This window comes from Choloepus didactylus, chromosome 10 (assembly GCF_015220235.1).
Source record: "Choloepus didactylus isolate mChoDid1 chromosome 10, mChoDid1.pri, whole genome shotgun sequence".
Classification (NCBI taxonomy): domain Eukaryota; kingdom Metazoa; phylum Chordata; class Mammalia; order Pilosa; family Megalonychidae; genus Choloepus; species Choloepus didactylus.
Genome location: NC_051316.1, coordinates 64,125,157 through 64,138,959, shown reverse-complemented (window position 1 = coordinate 64,138,959; position 13,803 = coordinate 64,125,157). Strand labels below are relative to the sequence as shown.

The following is a 13,803-nucleotide window of genomic DNA, read 5'->3' as shown; positions in this document are numbered from 1 at the left end:
AAAATGGATGTCCACGTGCAAAAGAATAAAGTTGAACCCCGATCTCACACCATATACAAAAATAAACTTTCAATGGATCAAGGATCTAAATACAAGAACTAAAACCATAAACTCCTAGAAAAAAACATAGGTAAAAATCTTCATAACCTTGGATTTTGCAGTGATTTCTTAGATATCATACCAAAACTACAAGTAACAAAAGAAAATATGGATATAATAGACTTTGTCAAAATTAAGAAATTTTGTACAACATTATCAAGAAAGTGGTCTCCCTGTTGTGCATGAGGTGTGCAAGTATGGGCAATCAGAGCCATTTTAGTGAGGACCATGTTGCAGCCAAACATGCTGCTCACTGGTGTACCAGGGGTTGGAAAAACTGCACTAGGCAAAGAACTCACATCCAGATAAGGACTGAAATCTGGGTGATTTAGCCAAAGAAGTCTGAACACCAGATATAATGGAGTCTGTCAAGATGTCTTCTCCCAAAAGCATGCCAAAAGATGAACACATGATGGCACAAATTCTGAAGGATATGTGGATTACAAATTGGAGCCGAGAGTTATAAATCAGACATTACAGTTTGCCTTCCAATATGTGACCACAATTCTAGATGAGGCAAAAATTTATTCCAGCCATGTAAGAAAGCTACTGTTGATGCAGATGATGTGCAATTGGGAATCCGGTAACGCACTAACCAATCTTTCACCTCTCCTCTCCTGACAGATTTTTTTTAAATTATATATATATGGGGGTGGGGGGGTTGTTCATATACCATACAACTATCCAAACATCCAAAGTGTACAATCGCCCATGATACCATCATACAGCTGTGCATCCATCATCACAATTAATTGTTTTCAATCTTTAGGATATTCTCATTACTCCAGAAGAGAAATAAAGACAAAAAAAGGAAACGCAAATCCTCCCATACTCCTAACAATCACCCCCCCCCCCACCCCGCTCCATTATTGAATCATAGTTTTGGTATAGTACATTTGTTACTGTTGATGAAAGAATGTTAAAATACTAATAACTGTAATATATAGTTTGCAATAGGTATATATATTTTTTCCTATATGCCCCTCTGTTATTAACTTCTAGTTATAGTGTCATACATTTGTTCTAGTTCATGAGAGAGACTTCTAATATTTGTAAAGTTAATCACAGACATTGTCAACCACAAGATTCACTGTTTTATACATTCCAATCTTATAACCTCCAACTCTCCTTCTGGTGACATACGTGATTCTGAGCTTACCCTTTCCACCACCTTCACACACCTTTCAGCACTGTTAGTTATTCTCACAACATGCTACCATCACCCCTGTCCATTTCCAAACGTTTAAGATCACCCTAGTTGGATGTGAAAGGAAATGAAATAAGCTTCAGTGGCAGAGAGATTCCAAGAGGAGCCAAGAGGTCACTCTGGTGGGCACTCTTACGCACACTTTAGACAACCCTTTTTAGGTTCTAAAGAATTGGGGTAGCTGGTGGTGGATACCTGAAACTATCAAACTACAACCCAGAACCCATGAATCTCGAAGACAGTTGTATAAAAATGTAGCTTATGAGGGGTGACAATGGGATTGGGAAAGCCATAAGGACCACACTCCACTTTGTCTAGTTTATGGATGGATGAGTAGAAAAATAGGGGAAGGAAACAAACAGACAAAGGTATCCAGTGTTCTTTTTTACTTCAATTGCTCTTTTTCACTCTAATTATTATTCTTGTTATTCTTGTGTGTGTGCTAATGAAGGTGTCAGGGATTGATTTAGGTGATGAATGTGCAACTATGTAATGGTACTGTAAACAATCGAAAGTACGATTTGTTTTGTATGACTGCGTGGTATGTGAATATATCTCAATAAAATGAAGATAAAAAAAAAATCACACAAAAGAAAAAAAAAAAAAAAGATCACCCTAGTTGAACATTCTGCTCATAATAAGCAACAGCTCCCCATTCTTTAGCCTTATTCTATATCCTGTTAACTTATCTTTCACGTCTATGAGTTTACATATTATAACTAGTTCATCAGTGAGATCCTGCAATATTTGCCTTTATGTGTCTGTCTTATTTCACTCAATACAGTGCCCTCAAGGTTTCTTCATCAACCCCTTTCTCTTAAGACGGTTCTGTTCACACACCATACATTCCGTCCTAAGTAAACAATCGTTGGCTCCCTGTATAGTCACGTATTTATGTTTTCAGCACCATTGCCACTATCTATATAAGGTCATCTCCATTTCTTCCACAAAGAAGGAGGAAGAATCAAAAAACGCAGAGAGACAATAAAAAAGAGAGAGGGAGAGAGAGAGAAAGAAAAAGCAACAACAAAAAAACATGACAGCTAGAAAGCAACAAAAGGAAAAACAGCATTAACCTAAAGTAGAATAGTCAGACAACATCACCAATTCCAAGAGTCCCATATCTTTCCCCTATCCCCCCTCTCCCCATATGCATTTAGCTTTGATATATTCCCTTTGTTGTATTAAAGAAAGCATAATACAATGTTTCCGTTAATTATAGTCTCTAGTTTGCATTGACTGTATTTTCCCACCCTATTTTTAACACCTTGCAATGTTGACATTCATTTGTTCTATCTCATGTAAAAACATATTTCTACCTTTTATTACAATCGTTGAGCATCCTAGGTTTCCCTAAGTTACACAGTCCCAGGCTTTATCCTTCATCCTTTGTTCTAGTGTCCCACATGGTCCCAACCTTCCTCTTTCAACCATATTCATAGTCATCTTTGTTCGGTGTACTTATATTGCTGTGCTACTATCTCCCAAATTGTTTTCCAAATCTCTTACTCCTGTTTTTACTTTCTGTCTGCAGTGCTTCCTTTAGTGTTTCCTGTAGAGCAGGTATTCTTGTTCACAAACTCTGTCATTGTCTGTTTGTCTGAGAATATTTTAAGCTCTCCCTCATATTTGAAGGACAGTTTTGCCAGCTATAGGATTCTTGGTTGGTGTTTTTCTCTTTCAGTATCTTAAATGTATCACCCCACTTCCTTCTTGCCTCCATGGTTGCTATTGAGAAATATGCACATAGTCTTATCAAGCTTCCTTTGTAGATGATGGATTGCTTTTTTCTTGCTGCTTTCAGGATCCTCTCCTTATCTTTGACATTTGATAATCTGATTACTAAGTGTCTTGACGTAGGCCTACTCAGATTTATTCTGTTTGGGGTATGCAGCGCTTCTTGGATAAGTAATTTTATGTCTGTCGTAAGAGACAGGAAATTTTCACCGATTATTTCCTCTATTATTGCTTCGGCCCCTTTTCCCTTCTCTTCTCCTTCAGGGACACCAATGACGCATACATTGCTGATTTTCATTTTGTCCTTAAGTTCCCAGAGATGTTGCTCATATTTTTCCATTCTTTTCTCTATCTGTTCTTTTGTGTGTAGGCCTTCAGGTGCCTTGTTCTCCAGTTCCTGATGTTTACTTCTGCCTCTTGAGATCTGCTGTTGTATGTTTCCATTGCATCTTTCATCTCTTGTATTGTGCCTTTCATTTCCATAGATTCTGCCAGTTGGTTTTTCAAACTTTCAATTTCTACCTTATGTACGACCAGTGTTTTCATTACACGGTGCATCCCTTTTGCCATATCTTCCCTAAACTTTTTGAACTGACTTTTTATTAGTTGTTTAAGTTCCTGTATCTCAGTTGAAGTGTAAGTTTGTTCCTTTGACTGGGCCATAACTTCATTTTTCTTTGTGAAGGTTATAGTTTTCTGTTGTCTAGGCATGATTTCCTTGGTTACCCCAATCAGGTTTTCCCAGACCAAAACGGGCTCTGGTCCCAGAAGGAAGAACTATTCAGTATCCGGTTTCCCTGAGGGTGTGTCTTAGAAAATTGGTACACCCTGTGAGGCCTTGGGACACTGTACTTTTCTGCCTAACAGGTGGCACCTCTCAGTCTCTAACTCCAGACTGGTGTAAGGAGGTGTGGTCTGTGGCTATCTTCCCCCAGGCTGTGGGGGTCTGGTTCTGAATGGAAGGTGAGTAGTAGAGCCAGGCCCCACCCCTTTCCTCTTAGGGAAGATAGACCCCTAGGGAGATATCATTAGCATTTCAATGATCTCTCTCTGCCTGTGCTATCTCCACCCTTGTCTGGGTCAGAGCACTAGGAACTGAAAATGGCTGAGGCTTTCTCCACCGAGCCTAAACAGGGACAGAAAGCCCTTCAGGGCCAGTCTGCAGCCACCCTCCGGCTCTCCAAGGTCAGTCTTCACCCAAAGCCTCTGTCTGCGTGTTGGGGATTAGTTTCAAGCAGTCCACACTTGTTAATTAAGACCCCAGTTGGAGCTCAGCTGTGCTGTATTCACTCACTCAGAGAGAGCTGCTCTCTGGCTCCATGAGGCTTTGCAGCTCATGCTGTGGGGGGAGTGGGCTCCCGGCTTGGAACGGCAGATTTTACTTACAGATTTTATGCTGCAATCTCGGGCATTCCTCCCAATTCAGACTGGGGTATGATAAGTGGACAGTCACATTTGTCCCCATGCAGTTATTCTGGATTATTTACTAGTTGTTCCTGGTTATTTGTTAGTTGTTCCAGGGTGACTAACTAGCTTCCACACCTCTCTACACCATCATTGTAGATCTCCTCTCTGACGGGTTTTTTATTAGATATTGCAACGCAAAGAAATCGAACCCCTTTGTCATTGGTCAAGCTATATTCAGGACCTAGATTGCCACCTGGTAGATACTGCTTAACTGCTCCAAACTATAAACTTAAGTCTTTACCAAAAAAGGCATCTACTTCTGCAGGAAGATTGACATTTCCTGGTTAAGTGTGGGTTCATCACTAGCAAACTTAGTATTCCCACACTAGGCACACCAACCCCACAAGCTATGTCTGTTTAAACTTAAGTAGGGCCTCCAATGTCCCTCACAGGGCAAAGGTTTACAGTACAGATGCCCACTTCACAGACCCCAGCTATAAAAGCATCCATTCCTGCAACATCATCAGTTCTGATTAATCCAACATTAATTAGGTCCAAAAACATTCTTATTACCACTAACATGGTATCATCACAAAATACTTCCAATGAATCATCAAATGCATTGAAAAGAAAACAAGAAGATGATGCTGCTGACGATGATGACTATGATAATTTGCAATCTAGCCTTGATATAATATGTACACTTGGTCCTGAATCTATTGCACTTAAATTAAACATGCATGCTGGATCTTTTCAAGTTGTTTTAGAAAACTTAATTAGTATTTAATGAATAAATTGGTTACTACACTTTTCAATTGAGATGTCTGATTTTCTTTAAGAGGATCAGTAAAATCTTTTGTCCACTTTTAAGTGTTAAAAAAAGTTGTCACTCATCAATTTGATTGTTTATAATTTAGCAATTATATTTTTGATGCTGTTTTCTTCTACACTATTACCAACAGGAATAACACTTGGAACAAATTCAAGTTGTTACAGTTTATTCACTAAGAGTGTCACCTCTAGTGTCTTCAGATGTTTAGATCATAGTATGATCTGTTGTATAAGTCACTTTTATTATTGTTTCTCTCAGATTTCTAAAGTATAATCATGTCTTCTTTTTGGAGAGACCACTTAGAATTTTTACTCATAGTGCATCCTCAACTGTTTGGATTTATCTTTTTTAATTGTCCAATTTCTTCTTAGGTCCTACTTTTCTATCCCTTTAATTATATTTAAAGACCCTCAGCATCTCCCAGCACCCCCTACCCCCTTTTTATAATTTTTATTCTTTCCAGTATCCCTTTTTGCAGGTCAATTTTGAGCATGTTTGCTTGTCACATTCTTTTACTATAAACCAGCATGATGCTATTATTTTTAATCCAGGTCTGTAATTTATTAATAGTTCCTAAAACTTAGATCTTCCTGTGGTACATAGCTAGGCCATTCTCCATTTTATATCTATATGAAATCTGGTTTTGTTCCTCACTTTCTAAAATTTACCCTGTTTTTAACAAATGATTTGAGTTGCTCATGACAGTCAATAAATTTTAGTCATGTCTTCCAGTTCTTGCCCACTCAGTTTAACTAACATTTCTGAACTAATGAAGTTGTTACATAATCTATCAGAAAAAGCACTGAGAGGAACATTAACACCAGTCCAAGAACTGGTACCTCACTGACATGTGCTGACATCATTTTAAGTTGTTGTATGTCCATCTAATGGTAGCATATTCCCAACTATCCTTTTTGTAGCTTATTGACGAGATTATTTTATGAAATGGAATCAGCCTTAAAGGAAAAATGTTGATTTTTTTCCCTCCTATGAAACCAGTTAAAGGATGTCTGATCTGACTTAAATTCAAGTTAGATGAATTCAGTGCTTTTCCTTATAGATTATGTAACAACTTCATTAGTTCAGAAATGTTAGTTAGATGACGTTTCTCATAATGTTTCGAATATTTTTCTCCAGGTTTATATATCTAAAAATCTTACCAGAAAATAGTCTGATGTACCTGGACCCCTCTTTTTTTCCTAATAATGATATATTTTAAGGGAAACAATGAAATCATCTACTCTTTTTATCAAGCAGGGGTGATTTTGCTCTTCAGGGGACATTTGGCAATGTCTGGGGGCATTCTCAGTTGTCAGAATGAGGATTGGGGTGGGGGTGGGAGTTGCTACTGGCATTTAGTGGGTAGAAGCCAGGGTTTCTGCTAAACATACTACAATCCACAGGACAGTCCCCCACAATAAAGAATTTTCAAGTTCAAAATGTCAAAAGTATTGAGATTGAACAACCCTGCTATAAAGAAATGAGACATTTTTTAATTTAAAACAAACTGGTTTTACACACAAAAAGGGAGGAAAGCCAAATTATAAATGAAAGAAAATAACTGCTAGTCTATACCTGATATAGGTTTAATAACCAGAATATATAAAGAACTCCTACAATTCAACAACAAAAAGAAAACTCAATTTAAAAATGAGCAAAGGATTTAAATAGACATTTCTCCAAAGATATACAAATGGTCAAAAGCACATGAAAAGATGCTCAGCATCACTGGTCATCAGGGAAATGCAAATCAAAACCACAATGAGATCCCATTCTACACCCACTAAGATAGCTATTACTAAAAAAATAATAATAATAAGTGTTGGGAAGATGCAAAGAAAGTAGAGCCCTTATACACCGTGGGTGGCATTCTAAAATGGTGCAGCCACTGTGAAAATCAGTTTGGCTGTTCTTCGGAAAGTTGAACATAAAATTATATAGCCAAAAGGTGGAAGCAACCCAAGTACCCATCAACAGATGAATGGATAAACAAAATATGGTACTTACATACAATAGATTTTACTCAGCCATAAAAAGGAATAAAGTTCTCATACATGCTACAATAGGGATGAACCTTGAAGATATAATGTTGAATAAAATAAACCAAATACAAAAGAACAAATATTACATTATCTCACCTCCATGAAATACCTAGAATAAGCAAATTCAAAAAGACAGAGAGAGTATAGGCTACCAGGGACTTGGGTAGGGAAGAGAAAGTTACTGCTTAATGGGTACAGAGTTTGTTTGAGGTGATAAAAAAGTTTAGATAATGGCTGTTAGTGATGGCAGCATAATATCGTGAATGTAATTAATACCAAGGCGGTGTACACTTGAAAGTGGTTAAAATGGGAAGTTTTGAGTTTTATATATGTTACTACAATAAAATTTTTTTTAAAAAGATAATGCTTGTTATGCTGTGTTAAATTACCAAGGGGTGGTCAAAAGTGAATGGAGTAAGACCAATTAGAAGCTACAATAGCAGTCTACTCAACAGGTAGTGGCAGCTTAGTCCAGAGTATTAGCAGTAAAAAAGGGTAAAAAAAAAAAGGTATGCTCTGGAAAGATACTCAGAAGGTAGAAGGGCCAAAGGTTTGACTAAGTTGTGTTGGGTTAGGTTGGATTGGATTGGATTGGGTTCAACTGGGTTAGACGGGGTAAGATGGGGTTAGACGGGGTTAGACGGGGTTAGATGGGTTAGACTGGGATTGGGGAGTGGTGATCCATAAAGAAGAGTAATCAAAACTGATGTCAAGGTTCCAGACTAGAAGAAATGTGTAGATTTCAGTTGTTCAATGGCAGGAGAAAAGGTCTTACTTGGGTTGCTTTTGTTCATTTGTTTACTTGCTTGCTTGTTTTTGGCAGGGGCTAGGAGTCATGAATTCATTTTTATCATATTCAATTGGATTATTCATCTTTTTTGTTGAGTTGCAGGAGTTCTTTATATATTTTGGATACAATTTCTTTATCAGATACCATGATTTGGAAATATTTTCCCCATTCTGTCTTTTCAATTTTCTGATAGTATTCTCCTTTGAACACAAAAGTTTTTAATTTTGATGATTTGTAGATTTTCTTAAACAAATGTTCCTCCATTTGCTGTATGTTCCTGGACAATTTCCAGGGATTGTTTTTATTATAATTTTCACCAATTGTCATTTTGCTAAAGAGAGAATCCACCAAGCTCCTTATTCCATCATTAGAGAAGTTCTGCCCTATAATATATTTTAATAACCTGTTTAGTCTCTCCTCAGCCTTCTTATTGAGTATTTTGCTAGTATTTTCATGTGGTTATTTTTCCAGAAAGACTTCAAAATCATATTAAGTTCCACAAAAAAAATAACTGTTTATTTTGAAACATATATTATCTTTAATACTCATCTGAAACCTTGCATGGTGAGATTATTAGCCTTGTTTCACAAATGAGCAACAGACTAAGAAGGATAATACATCACTAAAGGCCTGAGAGAGGGCTGGAATTCAAATCCAACTCAATCTATGTTCTTTCTATTATGTCACGCAGACTTCGCTAAATCTCCATCAATATCAAGGGATAAAAGTTTACAGGAAAATACGTGTAGAAACCCACATAAATTGCACTCTTAAGTCAGCTTAATATAAAGATTCAACTAAATTCCTAATTCAACAATAATTCTTCCCTTTCAAGTATAGAGCTCAATCTTGACTAAAATATGAACTGGTACATGGCAGGATGGAGGGGGTTCTATCATACCATGGGATCCATGATTTTCTAATTCACCTCTCCCATTAATTCATAATAGGTTTGCATATAGTTATTTAGGGGTATACACAGTGATTCTACCCCCTACCTAAATTAACCCAGGCATTCCAATAATTCCATTTATTCAAATCCAAGTACATAATGAAGTAACTGTGGTTGTATTTGGGATCATAGGTGCAACCAATCAATATCTGTCAGGACAATAAAAGACTGATTAGGACCCACAGCAGAATATCATATCTTTAATTGTAATTTATATGATTTAGTCTATACCATACTGTTAGACATCATTTTGGTACTAGGGTTCCTGAAGTACAGTATAAACAATGACAAATAAGTTCTTCTAAAACTCAACTATCTAAAAGTATTAAAAACTCCTTACTGAACTAATTGGCCTAAATTATCTACTCTAATTCTGAATCAATTAAAGAGGGTAAAATAACAGCTCTAGTGGTTTCCCAAGTTTCCAAATACATAAGAGGATCATGAGGGAGTTCACTAGACAAACCCTTCACTATCCCAACTCTACTCTCAATTAAGAGAAACCTACCGATGCTCCTAAATGGCAACTACTTAGGACTGTGGAAGACCTCACAGGATGGCTGTAAACCAAGAGGAATTTATCGAAAGATGCCAAGAATATACTGTCAAATAAGTTGGCACCAATGTTTAAACAGCAAGGCATATATCACCTTATCTCAAAAAATGATTTGCCACTTAACATTTGGTGAGGAATGTATAAGGGGTCAATTTTGACTATAATATTTCAGCATGGGTACAGTTCAAAATCAAATTTAATGCCAAATTAGACAGAGAACATTGAGTAGTGCAAAAGTTTTTAAAGAACTAAAAAGAGTTTAATTACTGGCAATGCTTAAAAAGAAGTTAGTGTCCGAAAGGTACTGTTATGTTTATAATTAGTAAAATTATAATTTTCTGGTCATTCTATGGAAATATCTGCCTAATATTCTTAAAATATATTATTATATTTAATAATTAAGTTTATGAACCAACTAATGAACAGAAAAAATTGTCCTTCTTTTACAGTTGACAATACTTCAATATAAATTGGTTTTATAAATGAAGCTCCATTCTTGATTAGTATAACAGAAATGTTTTGGGCTTTTTAAACTTATATTATGCTTATGATTATGCTTATATGTATTTAAATTTTGTTCCCAAAGCTTTTAGTTCTCCTAATGACCTTCTGATGTATAAAGAACTCTCGAATGAAGAATTCACTCAGCTAACTAAACTAAGCCAAGCATAAAATATTAAGATTCTAATTATTGATTAACACATTTTATCATGTGACATAAGGGTAAGTTGAGTTTGAATGTTAGATTGTTGATTCAAACAAACTCTCTAAACATCCCTAGAAGTTTAAAACACAGAACTATGGGTTTCAAAGGATTTATTTCTTTTCCTCAGAAATAATTCATCTCTCTCTCTCTCTCTCTCTCTCTCTGTCTTTCTCTGTCTCTCTGTCTCTCACTCTCTCTCACATACACACACACATACACACAGTACCCTTTATTTCTTCCTCGGGTCAAAAATGAGGTTTGGATTTTCAAAATGCTCATTTTTATAGGAATAAATTTCAAAAAGTTTAATTAAAAAGCTTTATAGCCATATTATAAATTCCTTACCATCTTTGCACAAGTATTAGAAGAACATCCAGCTAAAAAATACTGACATTTTTTTTTATCTCTAACTGCCTAGAATAAAATAGGAAGCCAGTTCCATTTAACAAACATTTAAATATACATACACAAACACACACACTCAGTGAATACTATTTAATATTTTTAAATTTTAAGAGCCATTCAGAGAGGCAGGAAGTAGTGTTTATATTAGGAAAAACAATAGTCACATATAAATAATACTCATAATCTGAGTGAAAAATAAACAGGAATCAACATTTTTTTAGTAAAAATTTAAAAAAGGATATTTATTAGCCCATTAGTTTTCTTTTTTTTTTTAATCATTTTATTGAGATATATTCACATACCACGCAGTCATACAAAACAAATCGTACTTTCGATTGTTTACAGTACCATTACATAGTTGTACATTCATCACCTAAATCAATCCCTGACACCTTCATTAGCACACACACAAAAATAACAATAATAATAATTAGAGTGAAAAAGAGCAATTGAAGTAAAAAAGAACACTGGGTACCTTTGTCTGTTTGTTTCCTTCCCCTATTTTTCTACTCATCCATCCATAAACTAGACAAAGTGGAGTGTGGTCCTTATGGCTTTCCCAATCCCATTGTCACCCCTCATAAGCTACATTTTTATACATCTGTCTTCGAGATTCATGGGTTCCGGGTTGTAGTTTGATAGTTTCAGGTATCCACCACCAGCTACCCCAATTCTTTAGAACCTAAAAAGGGTTGTCTAAAGTGTGCGTAAGAGTGCCCACCAGAGTGACCTCTCGGCTCCTTTTGGAATCTCTCTGCCACTGAAGCTTATTTCATTTCCTTTCACATCCCCCTTTTGGTCAAGAAGATGTTCTCCGTCCCACGATGCCGGGTCTACATTCCTCCCCGGGAGTCATATTCCACGTTGCCAGGGAGATTCACTCCCCTGGGTGTCTGATCCCACGTAGTGGGGAGGGCAGTGATTTCACCTTTCAAGTTGGCTTAGCCAGAGAGAGAGGGCCACATCTGAGCAACAAAGAGGCATTCAGGAGGAGACTCTTAGGCACAAATATAGGGAGGCCTAGCCTCTCCTTTGCAGCAACCGTCTTCCCAAGGGTAAAACTTATGGTAAAGGGCTCAACCCATCAAACCACCAGTCCCCTATGTCTGTGGTCATGTTAGCAACCATGGAGGTGGGGTAGGCGAATACCCCTGCATTCTCCACAGGCTCCTCAAGGGAAGCCCATTAGTTTTCAAAGCCTCCCACAAAATCAGAAGCATATCCTTCTAAAGCCAACATAATAGATTATTTAGAGCAAAAATGTTATCAGAAACATTAACTTCACTGTAAAACATAACAATCAAATCACTTTCCAAAATCCTATCTAATGCTAGCAATCATCATTACTATATAACAAATTAAGCCCAGAAAGTATATGGAAAAAATATACATGACCATTTTCAATCACAAGTTTTTCACAGAATAAAACATTCTTTGAGCAAAACCTCATGAGAACTAGAATTCCCCTTTCAATATGTGGTCTCTCCTAGAGCGTAACTAAATATTACTGAGTGGAAGAAAAACAAATCTTAAAAAATAATGAGAACAAAATGAAGGCACAAAGCAAGTCCTAATAATACTGGTTTGAAAATAAAAGCTCCCTTGCTTCAAGAGAAGCAGGTATAAAAAAATCACAGCAATGTTTGAAAAGACCCAACTGGATCTGTTGAGTCTCTGATGAGCTTCACTAAGCACCATTACTAACAAGCTTAAACTAGAAATTCAGTTTTATTTAGTAGTTGATTAAATCATTATTAAATTCATATATTTTGAAATTAATAGTTCGATTTTTAATGATATTTTAAAGTAAAATTCAATAGTGCGTAATACAGAACATGAAATTATTTTGTTAAATCCGTAAAAGTCCTGTTAAAATTCTATTGATTATATGAAATTAAAAATAACAATAACATACCTTCATTTTACCAATCATATTTTTTAAATCCATATACTGAATAGGAGGAATTTTAAAAGCATATTTTAAAAGCATAATTTAAAAAAAGATTTTTTTAAGTATAATTAAAGTCTGCTGTGTTTATATTTCTTAAAAACCCACAAAAGACCCAACACACCCAGTTTGGACTTGTCTAAAATTATGTTCTATCTTTATATTCATATGTCTTGAAACAGAGGAGCTATCACTTTCGAACTGTTTATTAACACTTTGTGTTACCTTGGTTAGATATCTCTAAGGCCCTTTCCAGCTCTAAAAGGCTATGCTGTGCTAAATTTTACAAACCTTTAAGTTTCAAAATTTCCTGAGGTCTTTGTATATTATTAATAACACCTTTATTTTCACCAGTAAACCAATAAATAAAAGTGGCTTTAATTTTTTCTTCTAATGCAACAGAGAAAATAAAAGACAAAGGTTTGAATAATGGACATGAAAATGACCTAAACCGGAAAACAACCTGTTTCCTCAAAGGGAGAGAAAAATTACTTAAGGATTAGTTAATGCTTTCTGTCTATAGTCTATAAAATACTGAAACTACTATGCTCAAAAGAAATAAAACTGTGGAAAAGATACACTAGGGTACATATGATCGTTTTCAAAAGCAAAAGGTAAAAGCTTCCTCAAGTTATTTTCTCTACAGTGAACATCATGAATTCAAAGCACAGATAATAGACAGAATTTGAGGATGCTGAACTAGAAAAACTCCATTTTTGTGGCTTTGAAATTTTAACTTGGTAGATATTTCATTAGAGAGGAAGTTAAAGAAACTTCCCCACCCAAAAGCCACTAATCAAAATAAAAAATCAACATGGGAATATGTACAAGACAAAACTTATTTTGGGAAAGTGATATATTAATTTTTATAAAAAGAAAAAATTGCACTTACTATTTAAATTAATAGTATTGTTTTCATTAAATGCAATAAATAATTTCAAATTTTCATATCATGGTCAGATAAAGAGATAGAGAGCAACAGTTCTAACAAACATAAAAAGAACAAGCGAACCCACACATCTATGGCCAACTGATTTTAAACAAGGGTATCAAGTCCACTCAATGGAGAAAGAATAGTCTCTTCAACAAATAGTGCAGGGAAAACTGGATGTCCACATGCAA

At 35.7% G+C, this 13,803-nt stretch overlaps 1 protein-coding gene and 1 pseudogene across 1 annotated transcript in view; one reads left to right on the top strand and one right to left on the bottom strand.

Annotated features, from left to right (window-relative positions):
• The window catches only part of CCDC171 (coiled-coil domain containing 171), a 524,774-nt gene that overhangs the window by 388,367 nt on the left and 122,604 nt on the right, over positions 1-13,803 (bottom strand).
• On the top strand, positions 458-5,237 carry LOC119505064 (annotated as a pseudogene).